Here is a 27,435-nt window from a genome sequence, read left to right as displayed (position 1 = left end):
TTTGGAACGTAACTAAGAGCGAAAGGACTGTTTTTTATTGTGGTCTAAAAACATAGTTATATCAACCTAATAAAACTTGCCTCCAACTTCTGTTGAACCCCCAAAAGAATCCCCTAAAATCTTGAGAGCAATGTTTCTCAAATTTTAGCATGGGTCAGGTTTACCGAGCTAAATTATCAAAATGTAGTGTGCCATCTCCTAGGGTTTGTTGAAATACAGATTCCTGGGCCACAGCCCCCGGGATTCTGCCTCAGCAGGTCTGGGGTGGAGCCTGGGAATTCGCATTCATAACCAGCTCCCAGGTGATGCTGACACTGCTGGTCCACACTCAGTAGTGAGATTCACGTTCAGCCACTTACTTTAAACATGTGATTCGCTGAGGCAGGATCCAGAGTGGATTCCTCTAGTCCCCTCCTGTTATCTAGGCTAGATGGCCGTCTAGGATTGGGACTAGAAACTTTCTGAGAATCCCATGAGCTCTGACATGCTCTTTTCCCTGCCCGTAAGGAAGGCACTTTCGCAGGTAACTGCTCAGCAGACACAGGAGCGCCAGATGTGGCGTGAGACCTACCATTTTTCCTTGCTGTGAGCGGTGGCACTTCAAGGAAACCACTTACCTCTCTGTCCTCAGTTTCCTCATATGACACATCAACTCATTCATCTCCTCCCTGCCTCCCCCACAGGATGATGGATCTGAAAGTGTTTTGTAAATAACCCATCACTGTCTGCACACATGGAAGGAGCCGTTACTATCAATATCTGTGAAATCCTTATTCATGCTATTTCTGGGCAGAACAAGATATTTCAGGCCTCTGAATTCTTCAGCAAGAACCCCAAGTTGCAGCTCAGGTTCCGGAAGTTTGGCTCCAGAGCAGAACTGGCTCTCAGCCCTCTGTGTCCCTCTCCAGGGTGCCCTCTGTGTGGATGCTCCGAGCCTCGGCTCACCTCCTTAGGATCCTTTCCCCCTTGGAGGTTGGACGAGCCTGTCTAGGGGCAGAGACCTGCCTTGGTCCTCTATCTCTCCCGGGCGCACTTCACTCAGGGTCTGAAGCAAAGCACTCCATCTGTTTGATCTCCTGGCTCCTGTGGGCCTGGGGAGGGGCCTCAGCTGCTGCACCCCAAGAAGGTGATTTGATGATACTGCTGATGCTGGCAGTGATGCCGATGGTGCGGGCTGGAAATGGGGTGCTACGTCATCGTTGTCATCGTCATCATCATCATCCAAGCAGCCACCAGGTAGCTTGTCCCCAGGCTGGGCACTGGGCTGTATTTGTCATCCTTTGTCTCTGGACCTCAGGGCAGCCCCTGAAGGTAAGTATCATCATCCGCAGTCTAGAGATGCAGAGACTGAGGCTCGGAGAGAATGCGTCACTGGCCCAAGGTGACGCTGCTACTAAATGTGTATGGATCTGAAACTCGGAGTCTTTGGAGCACCAGCTGGTGCTACCACCTCCTTCTCCCACCTTGCCTCTCAAGGTTTGGCCAGCACATTAGCAACATACCCTGGGAGAAGCCCGTCATATTCATTATTGCAAGGAAACAGGCAAGGCTGGCCTGGGATGTACAGAGATGGGTGTGCTGGGTCAGGACAGAGCACAGAGCAGCCCTGGCCATTAATGTCACATACACACCCTTTCAACCTGTCACCCTTGTCCCCATCAAAGGCAAGAGGGAGGGTGGACAGGCCTAGGCAGTTTGCACCTGGGGCCTGGCAACCATTGGCCTCCCCAGTTGCTGGCATCTTTAGGAGCCTGAGCTCAGGGCTAAGGTCATCTCCCATTCCATCCAGTTTTAAGCTGCTGTCCGGCTGACCTTCCTCAGATGCACGCCACTCCCCTCCTGGAAAGCCTCCCAGGGCTCCCTGTTCCTTATAAGGTAAAAGCCGAGCTGCTGAGCCCAGCACCGGGCCATGTTGTCTGGCTCCCCAGCCTGGGCCGCATGTGGCCCTGGCCCACTGGAGCTCTGGACATGGACCTGCTTCCCATTTCCCATAAATGTCCTCAGCCTTTTGCCTTTGTGCCTTTGCTCATGCTGTTCTCTCTGTCTGCGGTGTCCTTCTCTCTTTGTTTGGCAAATTCTGCTCATCCTGCAAAGCTCAGTTAAAGTTCTTCCCCTCCATACCATCTTTCATCCTCTGCCACCTTGAGATCCTCCATGCCTCCCTCCTTGCCCTCCCACGCAGCCTCCTCTGTCCCTCTCACGTGGCGCTCACCACTTTCCCATCTTCTTCTTTCCCCCATCCAGGTGTGTGCTTGTTGAGGGCACGCAGTTTCTCTGATTTGGTTTTGATCGTGGACAGTGCTCTGCAGACAGCTGGCACTCAACACATCACTGTTGAATAAATGACAGGCCGTGCTAGGGTGACAAGCACGCTGCTCGTGGACTTTGAGAATCAGGGTCTAGTCCTGGCTCGGCCATCGCTGGCCGGCTGACCTGTTCCTCTCCAGCCCTCCTCATTTGTAAAATGGGGGAGTTGGACTCCATGGGTGCTTCACCACCTCTGTGTACATAAGAATACCGGGGGAGGGACCGGCCCGGGGTTGCAGTGGTTAAGTGCGCACATTCTGCTTCGGCGGCCTGGGGTTCGCTGGTTCAGATCCCAGGTGTGGAAGTGGCACCACTTGGCAAGGCATGCTGTGGTAGGCGTCCCACGTATAAAGTAGAGGAAGATGGGCACGGATGTTAGCTCAGGGCCAGTCTTCCTTAGCAAAAAGAGGAGGACTGGCAGCAGTTAGCTCAGGGCTACTCTTCCTCAAAAAAAAAAAAAGAAAAGAATACTCGGGGACCTTGTTTAAAATGTATATTCCCAGGCCTCTCCCAGGAGTCACAGTCTGAGGCTGTCAGGTGGGCCTGGGGATCTGCACAATTCACACACATCCAGGGAGCTTTCGGTGGCAGGTGGTTCTCAGACTACTCTTCGAGCAACTCTGGTCCAAGTAGACTTTGAGGCAGGTCCTTTCTGAGTCTGAGGGGCTGGTAGAGCTGTGAGGGGAAGAAGGGGCTATGGAGCAGTGCCCACAGTGGGGGAGGCAGGAGCCATCATCATCATCACCATCACCATCATTATCATCATGATTATCCTCATTATCATCTCCGCTACCGTCACCATCACCATCATGATTATCTTCATCACCATCACCATCATATTCACCGTCACCATCATTACCATCATGATCATCACTGTCCTCACTACTACCATCATTGTCATCACCACCACCATCATCATCATCACCATCACTTATCAGTATCATCATGATCATCTTCATCATCATCATCATCATCATCACTATCGGCACCACCACCACCACCATCACACCATCACCATCACCAGCAAAGCCACCACCATCCTCAGTGTTCACTAGGGGCCAGGGCTCATGCTAACACCTTTATAGGTGTTATTTCCTTCAATCTTCTCAAGAGCTTTGTGAGGTAGGGCTCAGAGGGATGCCTGGCCAGGCTCCAGAGCAGACCCTGGGTGCTCCAGTCTGCAGATGGCCCCAGGTGCCAAGCCATCCTTCTGTGGGAGTGAGCCTGCACCTTCTCCGGAGAGCCTGGAGAGAGCAGAAAGGGTGCTTGTCCTCTCGACATCCCTTGCTTCGCCCAGCGCGTCTCTATCACAGGCCTCCTTCGTACCAGATGCCAGGTTTGAATTTGATCCAGGCCAACGTTTTTTTTCCATTTTCACAAAACAAAGATTTTATTTTTTCCTTCCTCAACCCCTTCCTCCCCAATCTAAACTCCTGCAAAAATAGCGTGCGTAGCTGAGCCTCGGGCCAATTTGTATCTTTGTGCTCAGCACACGTACTCCATCTTTCACACCACAAACAGCTTTGCTCAGGAAAAATATGTTTTAGTTCTGCAAAACTGCCATTTTAGGGCAACACATAGAAGGCAGAAAGAGACTATTTCACTTTTTCTTACCCTGGAAAAACCCACCAAGATGTTGTTTTCCTTTGCTTTTTCTGGAGGGGAGATATTTTTTGACAGCTTTCATTGCTAATCTGGCTCTCAGCCCTGCGTCTAGTGCCAACTTGTGGAGGAAGCAGAGGAAAAACTAGATGAGCAAAGGCAAGTTTCTCCTAGAGGGGCACCAGCACCCTGGAATTCAGGAGTTGTGAGGGACCTCGTGGTCAGCCCCGTCTCCTGTGCCATGGGAGCCCTCTCTCGGAAGCCCTGGGTGGGGGCACAGCCATGGCAGGGCACAGGCTGCCTGCTGGGGGTCCTGGGGTGCACTCATTCAACAAACATTCTGCCAGACTTTCTGTTTACAGACTGGAGACTGGGTCAGGTGCTTTGGATTCTGCCTCCATACTTTCCAGTCTAGTTCAGAGTGAAGAGTTGTATAGTCCATTGCTAGAATGTTGAGTAGAAAAAGTGAGCTGTATCGACTGGAAAGTGTGAACGAAGTCCTTGTTTCACATGTGAGGTTCGTGTTAGCCAGGGGAGTTAGGGAGGTTTGGAGGAAGAGGTGGCTCTGGAGCTGAGTCCGAACTTTCCAGTGAGGTCCTCTCTAACATACCAAAATCGACCTCCAGGACACCTGCACCCGCTGGCCCTCTCTCCCTGGCCCAGCTCAGGGTGAATCTCCCTTCCGTGTATGGCAGCCCTTCAGCTGCCAACAGACAGCGGCTGGGTGTCCCTGGGTCTCTGCTTTTCTGGGCTCATCTCCTGGACCCTCGTGGCCTCATTGTTCTGTTCTCGTGGCCCACCTTCATGGCAGGGGTAGAATGGAGTGGTCTTTTCCCCTGTGGAGCCCCTGGGGGCTACCCTTGTCCTTGCAGCCCCAGGGCTGTATGTAGTCAGACCTTATTGCTTAGCAGCATTTTAGATGTGACAGAAACCCACTGAGCTGGCATAGCGCATTGGAGATGCCGCATGAGACCCAGGCAGGAGTGCAGCTGAGCCTCGAGATCATGGCGGATCAGGAGGTGGGAGTCCCAAGGATCACAGGCACTTCTCTCCACCCACCCCCCTCTCAATCTCTGCAGATTCCCTCCCAATACCAAACTCCGATGGTCTCAATTGATGGCCTCTGATGGCCAGGAGCTCTTCTGGTGAGAGAATGGGGTCTGAGGAAGGACTTCTGGTTGGCCCAGCTCCAGTCAGGAGTCTGTCTGTGGTCCGATGAACAGAAGATGGCAGAGCCCACCCCTGTGATGGGGGGAGGGGCAATTAGAGAAGGAATTCACTGTTAGCCGGGGAGATGGCCTCTTGGTGTCCCCTCTACCAACTGCCTTCTACTAGCTGTGCGACCTCCCTGGGCCTCAGTTGCCTAAGCTTTAAGGTGGTAACAAAACCACCTACTTTTTAGGATTCTTGTAATAATTAAATGAGACAGCACCTAGAGCACTTCCCACAGGCCTGGCCCGTGGTTCACATCTGTTAAGTGATAGCAACATGATGGATCCGAAGGGAGCCCTTCTGGCTGGTCTTCCCATTGGGGGCTTTCAGATGAGGGTACCAAAGTAGGGAGGTTTCATTTTACACCATCCCCACCCTCCGTGCCTAGGAGATGGTTGATTTGGCTGGTTAGCGCTGTGCCATGAGTCTTCCGATGCCCCTCACAGGAGGTGCCTCACCCTTGCCCAACAGGAGGCTGGGCTGGGCCTGTGTCCTTACAGCCACAAGGACATTGACTGAGCCGTACCCCCGCCCCCTCAGGAATATCTCTCTGACTCACAGGTTTGGTACTATTATTGTTGCAGGTTTGTGTGTAGGATGGATGGGATAGAAGGAGAATAGAGGTCTGAAGACCAGGTAGACTATAACAATTGTTCTAAAGTGGATGGAAAATAGCTTGAATCAGCATAGTGAGGCAAGGATGGGAAGGAAAGGATTAGTCTAAGAGAAGTTTTGAAGGGAAAATTGAAAGGTAAAGGTAAGAATCTGAGTAAGAGAGAGGAGGTTTCAGGGGACTGGCAGAAGGACAAACGGACATACCACTGAGATGAGGAAATGGGGATGGTTGGCTTGGCTAGGGGAGACAACGAGGTCCTTTCTTTGACATGGTGAATGTCTCAGACCGTTCGGGCTGCTGTAACAAATACCACAGACTGGGCAGCTTAAACAGCAGCCATTTATTTCTCAGGGTTCTGGAGGCTGGAAGTCTGAGATCAGGGTGCCAGTGTGGTTGGGTTCAGGTGAGGACCTTCCTACTTGACAGACAGCTGCCTTCTTGTTGTGTCCTCATTTGGTGGAGACAGCAAGCTCTGGTCCCTTCACCTCTTTATAAGGGCTGTAATTCCATCATGGGAGCCCCATCCTCATGACCTCATCTAACCCCAATCACCCTCTAAACCCCACCTCCAAATCCCATCTCATTGGGGGTTAGGGCTTCAGCACACGAATTTGGGGGGGACACAAACATTCAGTCCGTAACAGTGAATATGAGGGGAGGGCCTCCTAAAGGCAGAAGTGCTGACTATGTTCAGAAGGGAAAAGCGAGATGGAGGTCCTCACACAAGGACAGGTTGGGTGTGAGACTTGTGAGTCATCAGCCCAGAAGGAAACTTGGGGCTGGGAGGGTGCAGGGGCCTGGAGAGGGTGGCAGAGAGAGAAGATGGGTTTCTTGGGAATGGCTCTTTCTTGGAGGAAAGAGCACTGCCCATGACACAGGACTGGGAGGGTCATTGAGGGCTCAGCCAGAATTCACTGATGGCCGCTGGGGTGGCACCAGGTGCGGGGGCATCACCAGATGGGGTGAGTGAGGTGTGGCCCTGGCTCTTAAGGAACTCAGAGCTGAGTAGGTTGGAGAGACATGTACCAGGGACAGCCCAGCCCAGGGCTCACCCACAGAGGGTTCAAATCCCACCTCTACCACCCACCAGCAGTGTGACCTTGAGTGAGTCACTGAACATGTTGGAACCTCAGTTCCCACATGGGTAAATGGCGATAACGATAGTACCCCCCGTAGGGTTGCTGTGAGGATTAATGGGGTTACACACAGGAAGGGCTTTGCCCAGTGCCCAGCACTGATAGTAAGTGCTTTCCATTAGCATAATTATTATTAAGGAGCAATGGTGTGTACACTGAGAGTCAAATGCTACCTGCAGGAGCCCCAGGAAGATTGGACAGCTGGGGTCTGGGCTTCATTGGCAAGGGGCACAAAGGTGGAGCTCCTAAAAACAAGAATAACATGGTATGAGCTCATTGAAATTGGGGTTAAGTCCCGGTAAACCCATTGTAGGTTGGAAATGCATTTAATACACCCAACCTACTGAACATCAAAGCTTAGCCTAGCCTACCTTAAACGTGCTCAGAACACTTACGTTAGTCTACTGTTGGGCAAAATCATCTAATACAAAGCCTATTTTGTATTAAAGTGTTGAGTGTCTCATGTAATTCATTGAATACTGTACTGAAAGTGACAAACAGAATGGCTGCGTGGGTACAGGATGGTTGTAAGTGTATCGGCTGTTCACTTTCCTGATCGGGTGGCTGACTGGGAGCTGCGGCCGCTGCTCAGAATCACGAGAGAAGATCGTACTGCAAATCGATAGCCCGGGAAAGATCAAAATTCAAAATTCAAAGTACAGTTTCTACTGAACATGTATGACTTTCGCACCATTGTAAAGTAGAGAAATCATAAGTAGAACCATCATGAGTCGGGGACCGTCTGTAGTGTGGTCTCTCACTCATTGCTGGTGGGAATACAAAATGGTGCAGACACTTCGGAGGACAGTTTGGCAGTTTCCTACAAAACTAAACACACTCTTACCATACGATCGAGCAACTGTGCTCCTTGGCATTTACACAAAGGAGCTGAAAATTTATGTTCACACAAAAACCGGCACATGGATGTTTGTAGCAGCTTTATTCATAATTGCCAAAACTTGGAAGCAACCAAGATGTCCTTCAGTAGGTGAATGGATAAACAAACTGTGGTACATCCAGACAATGGAATATTATTCAGCACTAAAAAGAAATGGGCTATCAAGCCATGAAAAGACATGGAGGAAACTTAAATGCATATTACTAGGTAAAAGCGGCTAATCTGAAATGGCTACATACTGTATGATTCCAACCGTATGATATTCTGGAAAAGGCGACACTATGGAGACAATGAAAAGTGGTTAGCAGGGATTAGCGGGGAGGGAGGGATGAACAGGCAGAGTACAGAGGGTTTTTAGGGTTGTGAAACTGTTCTGCATGATACTGTATTGGTGGGCACATGTCATTATCCATTTGTCCAAACCCACAGAACGTACAACCCTTAGTGACGACTCGAGTGGACTCTAATGTACACCATGGACTCTGGCTGATAATGATGTGTAGGTGTCGGTTCTTTGGTTGTATCACATGTAACCCTCCGCATGTTGGGGCTGTTGACAGTGGGGGAGGCTGTGTGTGTGAAGAACTCTCTGTACCTTCCACTCAATTTTGCTGTCAACCTAAAACTGCTTTAAAAAATAAAGTCTATTATTTTTTTTTTTAAAAAGAAGCATGGCTGTGCAGAAGCCCAGTCCTCATTTCATTTCAGAGAGAGAATTGATTAAGCGATCATTTGAGCATTGCCTGTTCAGGGACTGCGGCATCAGGCACAGGGCACGTGGAAAGGAAGAGGCGCCTCTGTCCTCAGGAGCCGCTCACATTGTGCGGGTGACAGCCACTGAGGGGGCACAATGCTACAGGGGCATGGGGAGCAGGCAGATGATGCCAGGCCCGGGGATGGCACCAGGGAGCAGGGGGCTCCCAGTCCAGCCTCAGGAGCTATAACTGTGGCCTTTGAAAGTAGAAGGCACTGGATGGAGGGGTGATTTTTAGGATGCATGATCTAACCATGACTGTACCCACTTGGCAGCCGAGTACCTGTTCTCCCTGTGTTCTTACTGCACCATATCAGAGGGGTGTGAACTCCATGTCACAGGTGAGGAAACAGGTGAGACCTTGAGCCACTGACCCAAATGAGTTGCTGAAGCCTAATGTGGTATGACAGGGGCCAATGCACCACTTCTCTGAGCCTTGGTTAGCTTATCTCTAAAATGGGGCTAATATATACTTTGGAGAATTGCAATGAGGATTAAGCAATGAAATGATTGGAATATTCTAGATCTGTCTTGGCCAACAGAAATGTGGACCATAAATGTGAACCACATTTGGGATTTTACATATTCTGGTAGCCACATTCAAAAAAGTAAAGAGAAGGGGGCTGGCCCCGTGGCCGAGTGGTTAAGTTGGCACGCTCCGCTGCAGGCGGCCCACTGTTCCGTTGGTTCGAATCCTGGGTGCGGACATGGCACTGCTCATCAAACCATGCTGAGGCAGCGTCCCACATGCCACAACTAGAAGGACCCACAACGAAGAATATACAACCATGTACCTGGGGGCTTTGGGGAGAAAAATGAAAAAATAAAATCTTTTAAAAAAAAAGTAAAGAGAAGTAGATGAAATTAATTTTAATAACATATATACAATGATGTTTTATCTACCCCAATCTATCAAAAATATTATCCTTTAAACATGTAATCAATGTAAAATTTATTCATGAGATATTTAAAATTTTTGCATTAAGTCTTTGATATCCGATGTGTGCTTTAACATGCACAGCACATCTCAGTTGGACCAGCCACAATTCCAGTGCTCACCAGCCCCGTGTGGCCAGAGGCTGCCATCCTGGAGAGCGCAGCTGTTTATAGACGTAGGCAGTTTCTATCCCTCCCTCTACAAGTGGGGATAACAATATCACACCCCAGAGCTTCACTAATTACTCATCCGGTCACACTCGATCTAGCGTGTATTAGTATTATTATTAGATCAAGAGCTTTATTTCACGCACCATGATTGTATATTCATAAATTCTAACTCATGAATTCACAAGCTTGCAATCACAGGCTCATGCAAACATGGGAATTAGTCTTTTGTTCCTGGAGCAATTTGTGTTCACCTCTTTCAGAGTGCTTACCAAGCCTGGGTGCGTTCCCAGTAGTTGTGTGAATCTCCGTCTCCCCGCCCCCGCCCTGACTCTAAGCTTCCTGGAGGGAAAGGATGTGTCTGCGGCATCCTTCTCTCCCCCGCCAGCCCCTCCCTGCACCCCAAGTGTCTAGCTCCTAGCTGGCCCTCGCAGGTCTTCAATAGGCAGTTTTTGAATAGACTCCATCAACCAAAGTATCGCTTCCTTTTAGAAGAGAAGCATATTATAAAGAAAAGGCTCTAAAGTCAGATTATGTAAAAATGTGTTGAAAGGCAGCCGGGACATCAAATGTAACCTCTGAATTGAAGTTTTTATTCGAGTAGAAATCAATCCGGCAGAGGTGAGTGCAGGGTCCCAGCTGACGGGTGTGTGTTTGGGAGATGAGCCCAGAACAAAAGTGTCTGGAAATTTGTCACAGGCATTTGAACTTCTGATGAAATAAATTCTGTCTCACCCCCATGTGACACGCTCCAGTCAGCTCAAGTGGCTCACAGCAGGTGGGAGCACCTTGTTCTCCCTGTTCACGTAAGAGCCCTCTTCCAGGGGACATGTGACCCCTTGGCCCCTCCTGTGGGCTTTAGTTACTGCAACCACAGGGACTCAGACACAACCACATTAGGGAGCAAGCTTTGACCAGCTTAGTGGTGACTGTGTGGCTGGGCCAGCCACAGTTGCTACCCCAACTCAGGACATGCCTGCAACCCTGGGGAAGGAGGGACAGTCCAGTGCTGCGTGCTCTCGGGGCTCACAACTCCCACCCTCTGCAGCCGTCTGCTCATCTGTACTGTCTCTTTACGAAGCATCAAGTCTAGACTCTCATCCTCATCTCTTAGGCCGCTGTGGGGACCAGCAGAGGCCCCTTTCAGCAGGTGGACAAAATGTGGGAGGGAGGGTACCTCAAAGACGTCTAGGCGATTTGGCCTCTTGGGCAGAGGTGTGATAGTGATGGCATGGAAGTGGACGAAGTCCTTGTGGGATCAAGGCATGAGGGGGGAGCTGAGGACAGCCACATACGTGGTAGGGAGCAATGTTTGAGTTCATTAATAACAATCATACAAATTCATGCTACCGTTTGTTGAATGCTTATTATGTGCCAGACACTTCACTAAGCATTTTACCTGGATTACCAGCTTTAATCCATGGAGCACCCCTACAACATGAGTTCTGTCATATCCCCAGTTCGCTGATGAGGGAACAGACTTGGAGGTTGGGTAACGTGTCCCAGGCCACCCAGCTGGGCAGGGGCTGGTGGGCAGGGGGACAGGAGTCAACAACCCAAAGTCATGGAATCAGAAAAGGAGTAAACGTTTGGATGGAAAATCAGACACACACACACACACACACACCCTTCTTAACAGGCATGTTGTCGGCAACAAGGCAAAATAATTTATTAACATTTCATTTAAAACTCTGAGAGAAAGGATTCCTGAAGTGCTTCTATGGAGTGAAGAGTGGAAATTGGAAGTTAACGGGACGTTGTTTTTTATGCACTTTCCAATGTGTAAAATGCCTTTGGTTGAGGGCTGTCTTTGTATGCCGTAAGGCGTATGTTGTAACGTAGGTGAAGATACAGTTTTGAGGACTTTCCTAGGTGCTTTTGCAACCGTGATTCTCCCCACCCTGTTCTCCTTGTATGGTTGTAAGTTCCCCTTCTGCAAATGCTCCCACCTCCCCACCCCACCTAGCTGGGCAAAGACGATGGGCCTCAGTAATGAAGAAAGGTCCAGAGTGACTCGCATACCTTAGAAGGGGAACAGTGCTGCTCAGGTGGCACAGAGGCAGAGGGACATTCTCAGCTGGAGGACGGGGCCTTTACCGAGAGGGGAGCTTTGGGAAACGGTAACTGAAAGAAAAGTGGCTGTAAAAGATGCTGAAGGCATAGACCCTTCCCACCACCCCCATCCCCAAGGAACCATCTTAGATTCTAAGATGGAAAGAATCTCTTTAGCAATTAATCCCCACCCACTCACCTGCCGCAGCCTAGGAACCCCGCCCCCTGCCACCTGCAGTGTTTTTCAAAGTGTGGCCTATTGGGCCACCAGCATCAGATGCCTCCGGGGACCTGTGAGGCACCCCAGCCACCTCGGGGGCAGAGCGGGGTGGGTGGGAGTCTGCAGGAGATTCTAGTGCGCGCTGGGTCTGAGAGCAGCGCCCCCAGGCGGTGGCGAAGGCAGAACTGCGGGGAGCTGTGCAGCCGAGGGAAATGGGGACACCGCACGCAGAGGGTGATCGGTCCTTCCCGCCCCAACACTTTCTCACCACCGGCCCGACTCACTGATTGAGACAAGTTCCTGTCTCTGGGTTTTGTTCAGCACATCAGAGGCTCAGGCTGAGCCTTTGGTCTGGAGTTTGAACAAATTGGAGCTGAAATTGCCTCAGCGGGGTAACTGTACTGTCAGCGCCAACGTGGCTGCGCACGGAAAGGGAAGGGAGGAGGGGCAGGTCTTTCTCCTGGGCCTGGGAGCGCAGGAGCCCCAATCGGAGGAGCCTTGGGTTAGAGACCCTAGCTGCGGCCCCAGGACATTGAGGATGTTTAAGAGGTGCATGATTAATTAAAATATTAATAACAAATATAGAAGTGGAAACGATCTCTTCTATTTTTGTAGGTTGCGTGGTCTAGTTGAAAAAGCCCTAGCTTTAGGAATAAAGCTATCTTTCTATCACTTAGTTGCAGAGCCTTGGGCAAGAAAACCCTTCTGAGCCTCGGTTTTTTGCATCTGTAAAAGGGGAATAATCAAGCTTAGTTGTAGTTGTAAGGACTGACGAAGATAACACGGGAGGAAGCTCATGAGTTCTCCTCTGCTCCTACTGCGGCTTCATCCTTTGAGCGATGACTCAGGTTGGCATTTTGACAGTCTTTGTCCCATACATGGCATCCAGGACCTGACTTCTGGCATTTGCCTAATGTCATGTGCCCTCCCACTTGGGGTGGACCCTCTGCCTTGGACCCAATGGGACCACTGGGCCACTTCTTATCAGCAAGGAGTTTGGGTTCACTGCACACAGAGTGCAAATACCTGCGTCCACATTTAAAGATGCAGCTCCTCCTGGCGATGGCCACAGTAACTGCGTCTGGACAGCGGGCTTGGTCATGACCTGTGAGCCTTTCCCAGGAGTGCTTATGGTAATGCTATTCTACAGAGCCTTTTTCTAGCCTGCTTGTGGTTTGGCTCCTACTGTCTGTTTCGCGTCCTAATCACATGAGTGAGAAGGGTTGGACTCTTTCAAAGAGGGGTGTTCTGTCCAGGACACACCACCTGTAGACTGCAAGCTTTCCAGCGCAGGGGCTGCTTTGGTCACATTCCTTGAAAAGTTCCCCAGTGGGCTGTGGCCTCCTTAAGGCTGTGGTGGCTTTGTTTCTTTTCTTTGTTGTCTGCAGTGTCCAGTCCGGGAACACAGAAGCAGTCAGTCAGTACCAGCCAGCGATGATGGTGGCGAGGGAGGCAGGCAGGAGGAAAGAGGTCTGTATGGAACAAGGCCAAGTTCAAGCAGATAGCCTTGCCCTGAGAGCTCCTTGGGGGCAGCGATTGTGTCTTATCACATTGGTATCTCTGCAGGTTGGTTCCGTCTTAGCACAGTGGAATGAAGCAGTAAAGCACGGAGGGAAGATCTGAGACTCTGGATATTCTTTGGAATACAAAGTACAGCAGGACCAAGAAGATATAGCAGTCATGAACTCTGATGTGCTTGACAATAAAGTCTCCATGGACTTTGGAGCTCTGGGGATCCTGTGTGATGTTGGGCTCCTCATCACAGCTTCCTCTTACTCTCTTTGAGCAGGGGCTGTTTTCTGCTTGATAGGGGCAGAAAGCTAGAAGCTACTATAAATTGTGCTGGGCTCTGAAGAAGTAAATAACTATCAACTAATATTCATGTTAAGAGTGGAAAACATTACTTAAACAAGGCAGTGCCTCTGCCCATGAGTTTGTATACTAAGAGCATCCTTAATCTGACAGAGTGTAATGGAAGCCCACAGCATCTAGAAACTCTGAACTGTCCATCACTTTAGTTGTACACTTTGTTCTTTTCCTTATCACAATGAAAGTCCAACTTTTTCACCCACCTGATTGTAGGAACAGGAAAGACAGGGCTCTTTATTCACTCTTCCTTCCCCTGTGAGACCCTGTGGGGTCTTCTTTCAGGACTGCAGTGTCCTAGAACACAGAGAGTCTCTAGTCTGAGTTTGTAAGAGAGGCCCTGAGTCTCCTCCCCAAGGGTGCTGTCGTATGAAGGTGGGTTAAGGCCTGGGAGACTAGGGCTTGATGTGTCTTAAAGCCAGAAGCCCTTGTCCAATAGGCTCCCCGAGGCCCTTTGTAAAAGATTAGCCTGAATCCTCCCTTCCCCCAGCAGATTGCCTCCCGGTCATAAGTAGCTCACCCTTAGATGGTACCTGCTATGTACCAGCTGCTGTTCTAAGCGCTTCCCATATATTAACTCTTCAGATCCTCACAGCATCCTATGAGATAATTACCCTTTTTATCCCCATTTTATAGATGAGAAAACTGACACACAGAGACGTCAACTGACCCGTTTAAGGTCATACAATAAGTTTTGGGGGAGCATGTTTTTTGAAGGTCTTGAAAATATATTCTAAATCCTCATATTAGAAAAAAAGCATGAAGTTGGCCTGAGAAACCAGCCCATAAATGCCAGTCAAGGGCTTCACCCCTTGGCTCCACCAAAAGCCCAAACTCAACTCCGGAGACCTTTACTTGACGTTCCCTCATCCCTGTAAGTCCCATGCTCCAGGAGGCAGGGTAGATGCAAGTCCTTCTGACACAGGTGAGGGGACTGCGCCTGGGGTGAGCAGGAATGTGACTTGTCTTCTGTCTTCTGCTCTGACTGGGCCTGGGTCTTACCTGGAGAGGCGTGCCCTGCCCTGCCCAGGGGAAGAGCGCCATCTTCCCTCCTTGCCATTGATTTCTCCGTGGTTGCTGCTCCACTATTTATAACCCACCGCCTTTCTGCCCTGCTTCAGCCCAGCTGGGAAGTGAGCGCCACGACCTCTGATCGAATTTCTCTTTTCTGGGTTCAAGCTTATAAGGAAGTAAAGCATCCTCAGAGGTCACAGTTTCTGAGCCTCAGGGGTGCCCAATCAATGCTCATACTCTTAGCTGAAGGTTACAACCAATTAACTGCGTTAGCCTTGCCTCCAAGGGCCGTGTCTGCAGGCTCGGCTGGGGCCTGTCGGAGTTACAGCCTGCAGCCTCAGCCAGCGTGTCCTGGAGGCCAGAGCCTGCTGCCACGCTGCTTGGCCAGGGTGTAGCTGGAGCACCATCTGCACATTTAGCGGCCTGTCCCTGAGTCTCTTGCCGCCTTTGCTGATGCTGGGGAGCCCTGTCTCCCTCCCCAGAGGAGAAGGCACAGCAGTCCTCCCTTCAGGCAGCTGAGCTCTGAAGAGCTGGGGTGGAGGAAGTGCCAGTTTAATGGGTGGTTCAGAAGTCCAGAAGAAGGATCCAGCCCCTCTGCTCTTGTAGCCCCGGACTCTTTACCAGGGGATGGAGGCTTCTATGGGTGAGTGTGGGATGACCGCCCGTCCAGAGTCTCCTCATTTACCTTTGGTGAAGATCTTCAAAACCAGTGGGGCGGGGGAGGGGGAGTCAGTGCCATGCAATTCACATTGATTTTGGCCCCACGCTAGGCCCTCTGAGGGGTAGAAGGACACCAAAATAAACAAAACTGTGTGTCTGCCTTTCAGGGGCCATGTGCTGTGGGAATGACAGATACGCTTGTGTCTATACAATTTATAGCAGACTCTGTCTTCCTATAGGGCTCCAAAAAATACCACAAGAAGGGGGGAGGGATGAAATTTTAACTGGAGGTAAGAAAGCGGTAGGGCCTGAGGAGTGGGGCTGAGCCTTGAGGGTGAGGACGACTTGAGGAAGTGGACATGGAGTGAAGGCGGCCCAGGCAGAGGGACAGCTTGGGACAAGCATGGTGGCTGGGGAATCTTCAGGAAGCAGGAAGTGATCTGCTGAGGCTATGGGGGAGGGGTGATTGGCTCTGTCAGGGCAGCAAGGATGGTTACTAGCTTGATCGTGAGAGGGATATTTAAAAGGGAGGCTGAGGCCAGGGTGGGGAGCTTGGGTCTCCTTTCTTGTCACTGGGGAGTTATTGAAGGTTTGGGGCAGGAGAGTAAGGGACTATGTTTCAGGAAGAGTATTTTGGTGCTCTGTGTGTGTGTGTGTAATCTTGATGAGAACGATAACACTTGACAAAGAAGCATGAATCTCTCTCAAGTGTATTCTTGAAGGGTACACATGTGTCATGACCTGGAATAGTGGAAAGTCCTGGCTTTTCCTCAGACACCAAACTCGGATGGTAATTCTCAGCTCCTGCCTTCGTAGTCTTTGTCCCTTTCCCTCTGGAGACCCAAATCTTATGGAGAGAAATACCAGCCTAGGGTCCCCACGAGGCAGGCATCTGTCATCAGGTCTCCCCCTCTCTACCACTGTCCCCATCCCGAGGCTGCTCAGGTGAGGAAAGCTCTGAGATGTGCCTGTCAAATACCTCTGCAGGTAAGCAGCTGGGCATGGGCATCAGTTCAGGAGTAATTTAGATATCCAGCTCTCATCAGGAAAGAGCGGTGTGAAGCCAGCTCCTCAGGATCGCTATGGTAACCGGTTAGGCAGCTAAGCTGGTGGCAGGAAGGGAGCCAGGAGCTGAGTCACCCTGCGGGGGAGGCTGTCCCTGGTGGGTGGGGGGATCTAGGTGGGACAGATGGAGGGCCTGCTTTGACATCTGAGCTCCTCCTGTAGGAGGGCTGATTAACTCTCGGGCTGTCACGTGTCCATAGTTTGAAGATCTGGCCAAGAGGCCTGAGGGTTCACCCTATGTCACCTTAGGTGCCCGGGGACAGGTCTAACAGAGGACACAGGAACAGAAGAAATAGGCTGGTTGGCAGGGCCCCTCTCGACCCGGCCTCGACCACCCTCTTTTCTCTGAGCACGATCTATTCCTAGCACCCACCATCACCTCAGGGCACTGTGATCCAGTCCCACCAGACTACTCCCCATCCCAGGAGGGATCGGGGCCTCCACTCCTGTGGGCACATCCTGGTGCCTCTGCCTGAAATGCCTTTCCTTCTCCCGGGAACCCCCACATCGTGGGTCTTCAAGACCCACGTCAAATGCTTTCCTTCCTGTGCGTTTCGTTATTCTCCATCCTTAATCTCTCCCGAGGCACCTATCACACGGAGTCACTGTGTGGGGTCTGATGCCCACCAGAATGTCAGCTCCTAGCGATCAGGCACAGGTCCTGTTGGTCTCTGGGTAACAGGACCCAGCAGTGTGTGGCTCCTTTCAGGTCGGTGGATGCTAGTTGAAAGAATGGATGAACTAATCTGGTGATGCCGGCAGGGAATTCCGGCAGCATTGGAGCTGTGCTCAAACCACCTGCAAGCAGCACTTGGGTGTCCAGGCTAAGCTGCAGTTGTGGTTCGTTTACAGAGGGGCTCAAAGCACTTTACAGCCCCTCACAGCTTATGTGGCTAGAAGCTTGCAGCTTCATTTCTACAATGCAGGTTAGGAAAGCCTGGGTACTATACTGGCGAGATGGGGATCCTGGGTTGTCCCTTCAGTCCATATGCATATGTCTATAAATATGTATCCATCCATCCATCTATCATCTATCCATCTATCATCTCTCTCTCTCTTTCTCATCTATCTATATCCATCATTTATCTATCTCTATTGTCTATATGTATCAATCTATCATGCATATATATCTTTTTATTACCCATAACATCATCTTTGTATATCTAGCCATCCATTTATCGATATCTATCAATCTATCATCTAAAGGTGACTTGCTCAGGATTTGGGCGCTGTAGGGTCAGAGAGGAGGTGGAAGCGAGGAAGGAACTGGGAAAATAGAGGAAGAGGAGGTTAGATCGGCTCCGGCTCGGCGCGGGAAGAGGTGAGGCGGTGGCGGGCAGAGATGCGTCGGCTCGAGCCGGGCTGGGACGGAGAGCGGGTGGAGAGCAGGCAGGGACGCGCCCGCGGAGCTCGGACGCGGCTGCAGGAGACTCCGGCGCAGGGGCGAGGGCTCCAGGGGGGTGACGTCACTCCCGGCGGTGGCGAGGGAGGTGGGGGCTCTCGGAAGGCCCCCGCCAGGGCTCGGTGCAGCCGCCGCCGGCCCGCGGGCGGCGCTCTCGGGGCGCGGACTGGACTTCCCGATGACAGCCCGGGCAACACGGGGCGGGCGGGAGCAGGCGAGGGCGACGGAGCGCTGTGCGGAGCGGGTGATGGGAGCTCGGGAGCCAGCGTGGTGCCCACGCCCCGCGCGCCCACTCGCCCGGGTCGCTAGCCCAGGGCGCGACGTTGCCCGCGGCCGCGGCGCTGCCCTGCCACTTGGAGCTCAGACTCTTCCTGTCCCAGGCGGGGGGTGAAGGGGACGCGGTGGGGCGGAGGAAGGTCCCACCCGGCAATCGGGCTCTTCGTCGAACTCCTCGTCCCTTCCCCGTCGCCGGAGCGCGCGTCCCTCGGCCAGCCCGGGGCGCCCAGGGGAGGTGCCCACCCCGGGGAGGGCGCGCGGGACTGAGGGCCGGGGCTGGGGAGTGGGGGGGGAGCCCTCAGCGCCCCCAGGGGTAGAAGATCGGGCGGGCTGCATCCGGGCCAGTGGGCTGCGGGGGGAAGGGAAGGGGGCAGGAAGGGCCGGCTGTTAGCCAAGGATCCGCCAGAGGCGGACTGTCGAAGTATCTTTGCCCTCCATAACCGCCCGGTCAGAAAGAATAGAGATTTAGAGCGAAGCCTAGGTCTGAACTGTTGCGCCTCCACCCACCAGCGCCCAGCCCGCCCAGGCCAGTGTTACCCCTTCTTCCTCCCTCCTTCCCCCACTGGCACTCACTCCCTTCATCTCCCTGCCCCACCCTCCTCCCCAGCTTTCTCTACCCTCTCCTTCCTTCTGGTTCTGGGCTCAGCTAGTCTCTGCAGGGCCAGACTGTGGGTCTCAAGTTCAGCCAGCCCTGCAGCCTGCCTGAGGCTGGAGAAACCCAGAGCCACCTGGCCTGGTGCCCATTCTCAGCTTCAAAGACGATCAATGGGGAGACATCTGTCTTTGCCAGACCTGGCTGCTTCTCTGCCGACTTCCCCAGAGACACCCTACTCTCACTTGGTAGCCCTCTCTAAGGTGGTGAGTTAAGGGGCAAAGAACAGGAAAGAAGCCCCCAGTCCATTTAGAGACGTCCTTGTTACTGTAAATATTCTCCTCCCTCAGACCTTTCCTAAATCAAAAATCTGGACGAAGGAAGAAAACCGCTTCTCACAGATGGTTGGGCTTCCCAGATATGCTCAGAAGGTACAAATAAAGGGGCAGCACAGGGCGGATTCAAGAGCAATGCTGGGAGAAACTGTGGGGAAGTTGAAACTGGAACTAAGGGTGTTTGCATTACCTCAAAAAAAAAGTGTATAGCTCTGTGCATTTTCCCGGAGTGAACACACCCAGGTAAATAGCACCTAGATCAAGCCATTATCAGCACCTTAGAAGTGCTCCCACTTCTTCCTGCCAGCCCTGTCCCCAGGGAAACCACAGTCCTGGGTTCTCTCATGGTTGATTGGCCTTGTCTGTTCTAGAAGTCTGTGGGACAGAGTCACACAGTATGTACTCTTTCAGGCCTGGCTTCTTTGGCTCAACATTATGTTAGGGAGGATGGTCCATGTTTTGCTTGCAGTTGTAGATGTTTCGGGATTTGGATATTCTTGGTAACAGGACAGGTCATTTTTCCATCCAAGAGAGTGCAGGGGCAGCAGTGTGGGTCTTTCTCATCTTGGATTCATTTCACAGGGGCTTTTTCTTGCTGTCCTCTGGGGCTTTATTTGGGTGAATGCAGGACTTAACTTTCCTGTTGCCCACCGGGCAAAGGCTTTCCCTCAGATCTGTGCTGAATGGCCTACAATCCTGACACCTAAATTTCTCCTAGAAAACTGCCTTTCGTTTCCCCAGGAAAGGCTTTGAGCTGAGACTAAAACTGGAGAAGTGATGCTGGAAAAGATGTTCAAGTGAACCCGTGTTCTTCATGGCCTCCAGGAGGGAACTGAAGGGAAAGAAGAACGGGAGGGCTCCAACCCGAACTGAAGTGTCTGCAGGGGCCCCGTGTGTAATTAGGATTCTTGGGAGCCTGTGGGGGATTCTTCCTGCCTTCAAGCAAAGAACATTTGCAGGCTTACACAGCTTAACAGCTTCCCTTTAAATATTTTCCTTTTGTGGTTAGCTCCTGAGCCTGCTTTTGAAAATGTGGTCATTTTTAAAAACAGAATCAATTCTCCCAGAAGGGATGTGGAGGGCTGCTACACTCCTTGGGAGCCTTTTCTGCCTCACGCATTATAAAGATTGAGATTACTAGGTAGGACAAACGCTTAGGGGCTCTGAAAATATGGATTATGCAAATGAGCTATTTAAGGACCTTTAAAAATGCTGACCGGGTCCCAGAGTATTTACTAGCTGTTAGAAAATGTGAATTGTCTAAATGGGCATTTGGGGACCTTTAAACACTCAGATTACGATGGATCTGGAGAGTCTGACAGATCCCTTCTGGCCCGTTAGGCCTGTCTGCTGTGGGAGTAAAGGAGTGTTTGGACAAAGCGGAGTTTTCACACAGTGACCTGGGATGGATTGGGGTCTGTCCTGCAGGCCTGGATGTTGGAGGAGGTGAGCAGATGCTGGCCTCACAGGGAGTGCCCCCCCCCCCCCCAGGAATGGCTTGGGTATGGGTGGGCTGGAAGACAGGGCCATGGGTGGATGACCCTAGAGGTGTTTCTGCAGCCCCGGACTTCATACAGCAAATCCTTACTACTTAAGGAACCCCTCTGAAGTAGGTTTTGATTTTTGTTTAATTCATTCTGCAAAGCAAGGGTGGAGAATCCATATAAATATGCAGGCGCTGGTTTCCATTCCAATTGAGGGGAGGTGCTCCCCTCCCTACTAGTTCTGGATTAATGGATGACGTGGTTCCCATCAGCAACACAGATCCGGGGCCAGATCTGGGCACTGCAATTTCAGAAAAGGGGGCCAGATATTAAGTGTTTCTCTTAATGAATCTGTGGCAACAAATTGCTGGTATGAAGTCAGTCCTTTGCTGTCTGGAGCCTGCCTGTGCTGGGCTGACCCAGACAGAGCCCTTATAGGCAGCTGGGGACCACGAGCACATGTCTCGGATATATACACACAGCCTTGTTTCCTGATGCATCACCTCTTTGGTTTTAGGAGTCCACATTCCTTGACCTCCCTTTGTGAAGTGCTGGGGTAAATCTTTCTCCTCGTCTCCCTCCTGTTCCGCAGCCCTCCTTTCCTCTCCTCCTTCTTGACGAGAGACTCCTAGAAAACCACACGGTGGATAAGGTCAGTCTTCTCAGCCTTCTCCTCCTGCATCTACCTACGTCTAACAGGAGACCTTGCGCAGGTTCTTTAACTTCTCTGAGCCTTGATGTCTTTCTCTATAAGACAGAGGTATTGATGGTACCTGCCCCTTAGGGTCGCTGTGAGGTTTAAATGCCTGGTAAATGCTTAATACATGTTAAAATGGAAACCCAGGTTCCCACTTCAACTTGGCCTCCAATCTGCTGTGTGACCTTGGGAAATTCACTTCCCCTTTCTAGGCCTCATTTTTATCTTCAAACTGAGGGTAAGGATGGTCTACAAACGTATGATGGCTCTTATAAGCCAAGATAGTGCAACTCAGCAAGGTACCACCTCTTTCCTGGGGACCAGGGGATGTCAGCGAGGCTTTGGATGGAAGATGTCCTGGAAGTGCAGAGGATTATTAGGATGGACTTACATTTATTACAGCAATTGCTTAGAAGTGGCCTGATATGAGGCAAAAGGTATTTGTTTGTGGTAGTGAATTGGCTGCTGGTGTGCTTACAGATGAGTTACAGGGAAAGGCTATCAAAACCAAGATTAATCCAGAGCCAAGGGGGGCACTGGATTGGAGGAGAAGGAGTGAAGGTGGAGAGGGGCACGTGAGCTGGGGTGGGTGGGTGGAAGACAAGTGGAGGGAAAATGGGTATCTTTTCCGTTGTTGACATTTCTTGAGCTTTTCTTTCTCCTTTGTGATGCTGGAAACTCTTAGGCAGACCAAGAATGTAGTTTGGGGCTGCTGTCAATCATAATGATAATGACAACAATAGTAGCAGTAACAACTGCACTAAGAATGATAGACATGCATTTTATTGAGCTCCTACTATGTGCAGATGGTGTTATGAACATTTACATTTATTGTCATGTAATCCTTATGAGATAGGTGCCATTATCATCCCCATTTCACAGATGAGAAAAAGGAGGCACAGAGAGATTAAGTAATTTGCCAGCTGAAATTTACCTGCCCAGCAGTCCCCCAGCATGAGAGATCCCAGAGAGGCTCGGGCCATTACCTTGCCAAGTGTCCCCATGCCAGCAGTCAGGGTTGAGGTATGGGAGTCCTGGGGCCTGGAATGCCAGGCCAGGGCTAGCTCCTGCAGGCTGGCCCTAGGCACAGTTGAAGTGGGTAGGATCCTTCTCCATGTGCTCTGATAGAGGTTTCAAGGCCCTGGCTGCCATGTTCCAAATTCTACCCACCAGGGTCCTTAATGAGCATGAGAATAACACAGCTGATGGACCCGAGGCTGGCAGCACGGTGCTGGCATGAACATCCTGACCTGTTCCAGCACACCCACGGGCATATTGTGTTGCTCCCCTGGTGCCATGTGCAGCCCTCAGTGGACCCTTGGCTGGGCACTTTCTTGGTTCCAGCCACACTACCCTTTGCCTTGGCTACTTCCTCCATTGGAGTGTTCTGCCACTCTCACCGCCAGCTCCCCCTCACTCCCTCCTTCAGATCTTTACTCAAATATCTCGATGAAGCCTTTCCATCTACTGAAAATCCCAGCCCTCTGACCCCAGCTATTGGCTGTCCCTCTCTGCTGTATTCTTCTCCCTAACGTGTATCTCCATTTATGTCACTGAGTTGTTTATTGTCTCCTTCTGCATTAGACTGTCAGTTCCACGTGGCCAGGTGTCTTTGTACCTTTTGTTCTCTGCTGAATCCTTAGCATCTAGGACAGACCTGGCACTTAGTAAAAGCTCCTTAAATATTTTTTGAATGATGAGCGAATGAATGAGCGAATAAAAGAATAAATGAAAACTTTCAGGACCCTCTTCGGCTGGTGCCCACCTGCTTTCCAGTCTCATCTGTTGTGCACCTGTGCCCTTCTGGCAAATGCCCACCCACTCTGTGGTGGCAGGGCAGGATGCCATCTCCCCGCATGGCCCTGCCTGGGCCCCCAGTCTGGGCAGCCTTGCTGGTCTCCCCTGAGAGTCCATGCGTCCTTTCTCTTGGTTCCTGTGGCATCCCCCACTTACTTGTGTAATGGCACTTTGTCATGTCTTGTTGTAACGGTTGTTTCCAAGTCAGTCTCTCCCAGGAAGTTGGGGCTCCCGGAAGGGACTATGGTGGATGGGAAGGAGCATGAGTTTGGAGCCAGAGCTCAAATCTCAGCTCTCCTGGTGACTGCTATGGGACTCCGGCAAGTCTGTTCACTGTTCTGAGCCTCAATTTTCTCATCTGTCAAATAGGGTAATAATCTTGACTTGATAGAGTTGCTGAGAAATGTGGAGGCAATGGTATACAGTGTGCTTATACACGATGCCCAGCGTGTAGTAGGCGTGGCATAGCGTAACAGAGGGTTATCAATGGAAAACGGCCACATCACTCAAGCCAGATTTCGGCCTCACTCGTACCGCCACTGTGGTGGGAACCTGTGTTCTTTGACCTCCTGGAATGTCTGGTTTAACTTTGCGTCAATGTCATGAAAGAAAAAAAAGATGGGAGGGGGCCACTGTTTTAGACTACTGGAGCCCCCCTCCCCTAAAAAGCTATAAAGGACATTTTGGGAAAGTGGGAAATTCTGAATATGCGCTAGTTAATATTTGTTATTATTGGATCATAAATACATTTCTTGGTTGGGATTTTAAAAAGGAATGTTTAATGAATGCCAACTGTGTGCTCGGCGTTATGTTGGGAGGGCGTCTTACATGTGCTCCAGCACCCCATGAAGTGGATGTTATTATCCCATTTCATAAATATGGAACTGAAGCTTAGAGGAGGGAAATAATTTTCCCCAAGTCACACCACTATTAAGTGCCTGGGACCAGTTAATATTATTATATATTAATAAACATTTTATTTTAGAACAGTTGAGATTTACAGAATTACTGAGAAGTTGTTACAGAGAGTTCTGCGGGTCCTCTGTAGCCAGTTTCTCCTGTTATTAACACCTCACATTAGGATGGAAGATTTGTTGCAATTAATGGACCAATATTGATACGTTATTATAACTAAAGTCCCTATTTTATTCAAATTACCCTAGTTTTCTTTAATGGCCTTTTCTGTTCCAGGATCCTGTCCAGGACACCACATGGCTTTTAGTCATCATGTCCCCCTCCAGACTGTGACAGTTTCTCAGACTTCTCTCCTTTTTGATGACCTTGACAGTCAGGCATTTTGTAGAATGACCGGGACCAATTTTGACTCTAAGTTTGTCTTGTTCCAAAGCTCCTGCTGTTTCCACTGGACCCCATCTCTTTACATGGAGAGGGACAATGAGAGAGATTGATTGATTTACTGTGGAGCGGTTTGCCAAAGGCCGAGAAGCTACAGACTAGGACCAACCTACGTCTATTGACTTTCTCGGAGAGGTGTAATTTGGGGCCTGGCTCCTTGTCTGTGCTAACAAACCCCTTTACACAACGTTAGACAGCAATTTAATAGGAATGAATCCTTCAGGCCCTTGGAGCTCCTTGCGCGTGTAAACGGGTGTGCCTCAGCACTGGGAGCACAGCGACAGAACCCAAGCTCTGAGAGCCCCACCAGGCCGCAGTGGACGAGGGTGCTGTTTCCCACTGCGCCAGCGGCCCTCTGACCTGATTCCTTTGCATGATATGAGCAGTGTGGCCTGTGGCTCGCCCTGGGCTCCCAGCAGCACCTCGGCCCAGACAGATGTGCTACGTCCTGCGGGTAGACTCTTGGGAAAGCCCGTGGAGCAACTGCGGGGGCTGAGGACAGGAGGTGGTGGGCTGCGCCAAGCTGAGGAAGAGGGAAGCAAGGAAATCCTTGGTGTAGTTAGCAGTTTTTTCATGAGCTGCCCACCTGCCTGACTGCCTGGGCCAGCCTCTGGCCTTTTGGGTACGCATCAGAGCCAAGTGGGAGACAAGGGTGGTGTGGTAGGGATGATAGAGTGGAGGACTGGGCTAAAGAGGTTGGGCTCAATTCTGTAGACAGCAGGAGCCACTGAGGGTGTTTGAGCAGACAAGGCATCAGGAGAGTAAACTGGAAGAATCGCGGGCTAAACCAGGCAGCTTCTTCGTAAATGTTTCACAAGTGAGGTGCAGACAGGGAACCGGCATGACCTGATTGGTACAGGGCTTTGCTGCCCTGCTCCCTGGGCGAATGAAATAGTCAGAGAGCACTTTAGTCCCTGGATGCAGCGTCAGAAAAAGGCAGGCATAGGCTTCCAGTCCCGGAAGCTTTGCTCTGGGCCCTGCACGCCCAGTCGGCCCTCTGCCTCTGTGATCTCAAGCTCCTCTCCAGTCGGTTGCAGCTCTCGCCTGAGTTTTACCTCTTCTATCTCTAGGGAATGGGAGCGGCCCCGAGGAAGGGGCCCAGGAGGAAGGCAGGGCCTCTGGAGATGGACTTCAAGTACCCGCCGTGTGCCCTGGCCCACCCTTGCATCAACCACGAGTAGATGAGCTCTGGGTAGAGGTTTTTTCCTTTTGTTTTGATTCCTGCGTCTTTCAGCTGGTGTGCTTTGTTTAGGGGGAGGGAAGAGCTGACCCCACCAGCCTGTCCTCCTCTGTGGGTTTGGTGTAATAATCTGCTCCGACCCGACTCATCAATATTGTTGGCAATAATGATGATAGCTGGGTGGAAACTATGTTAACAGGTTTATTTCTTTGTGTGTGTCAAAGGCGCAGGGGCACTCTGACCTGAGGTAAGGGAAATATTGACTTTGGGCATCAGATGATCACTGGGACCCAGGCTTTGCTGCCAGACTGGCAGAAGCTCTCGCATTATCTCCTGGTCTCGAGGAAGGCATGTTACTTAAGATACATTTGGTGGCAAGGAACAGAATACCCAACTAACAGAGTCTTAATAACAAAGGCATTTGATTATCTTACATGACAAGATGCTGGAGATGGGCATTTCCAACAATGGCCTAGCAGTTCAAAAATGTTAGGATGTTGGTCCCCTATCTCTGTGACTCCCCTGGCCTGTTCCTCATGGTTATAAATTGGCTGCCACAGCTCCAAGCATCAGAGCTGCATCCCCAGCTGGAAGAAAGTGGACAGATATAAAATGAGCCTTTTCCTTAGCAGTTCTTTCTTCTTATTGAAGAGCAAAATCCTAACCAGAAGCCACCTAGCATGGTTCTTTCTAGGTTCATTGGCCAGAATTTGATCATATGTCCACTTCTACACTAATCACCAGAAAAGGGAAATAGGATTAACCACTTGGCTTTGACCTGTCATCTTCATCCCCTGGGTTAGAGGAGGAGCCTGCTTTCTCTGTGTTGCAGCTTGAACAGAGATGGACTTATACAAACTAAGGAAGAAGAGGGAGATGGCTGTTGGATGGTAATCTACAGAGGCAGCCACAGAAAACCCCACGTGCAGCTAGACAGAACGTCTGCCTGTCCTGTAAGATCTTCAAGGAAAGAAACCCCACAAGTTCTGTCTGTAGTGGACTGCCAGGCTTTCTGTGGCCTCTGAGCCTTCACACATGCTGTTCCCTCTGCTTGGAACACCAGACTCTGCTTCCCTGGGCCTGGCCTGCATAAGTCTGCAGGCACCAGCTCCACAAAGAAGTCCCCTTTTACCCGGCCCATGTGTCCCTCTGCTCTGTCCCCCAGCACTCTATACATCCACAGATGCCTTGCTCTCTTCCCCCTGGCGGCTTATTTTTCCATCTCTCATCGATAGAACATACATTCTCGGAAGACAGAAAAAGTATCTTTGTCGTATTTGTATCTCCAGTGACTGGCGTGTCATAGGCAGGCAACACAGGGGTAAGGAATGAACAATGAAAACTGTGATCGTGGGGACCACATGCTGTTCCCACTGCCCCGGTTGTCCCTGAGCTGCGGCCTTCTTCTCCAAGCCAGGGTTGCCTGCAGTGGGCGCTGAACAAATGAATCAACATCCTGCTGTGGAGGCCACTGGCCGGCTCTCCTGCTTCCCGTCTCTCCCTCCTCAGCCCACTTCTCACTCTACTCCCCAGTCAATCAATCACTCCATCCGTCTCTGTCTTGTGCATTTTTCTTCTTTCTTTAACTGAAAACATTTTTTTGTTATGTTATATGTGTCCATTGTAGAAACTTCTGAAAACATAGATATGCAAAGGAAGAAAATGAAATGTAATCTCACAGTTCAGAAATAATCAGTGTAAACATTTTGATTCATGTGTTTTAATATTTTTGCTAGCATATACATATATATTTAAAAATAGTCTTATAACATAACATGTATGTTTTTCATTAACCAACACATTATAGCCT

At 50.7% G+C, this 27,435-nt stretch overlaps 1 protein-coding gene and 1 non-coding gene across 2 annotated transcripts in view; both read left to right on the top strand.

The window, feature by feature from the left end:
* The window catches only part of XKR6 (XK related 6), a 309,836-nt gene that overhangs the window by 186,185 nt on the left and 96,216 nt on the right, over positions 1 to 27,435 (top strand). The window lies entirely within an intron of this gene.
* On the top strand, positions 1,145 to 1,217 carry MIR598 (microRNA mir-598). The gene has a single exon (NR_032808.1). It is a non-coding gene; the product is annotated as a microRNA mir-598 (primary transcript).

Source organism: Equus caballus, chromosome 2, assembly GCF_041296265.1.
Source record: "Equus caballus isolate H_3958 breed thoroughbred chromosome 2, TB-T2T, whole genome shotgun sequence".
Lineage (NCBI taxonomy): Eukaryota > Metazoa > Chordata > Mammalia > Perissodactyla > Equidae > Equus > Equus caballus.
This window is presented reverse-complemented; position numbering and strand designations above follow the sequence as displayed.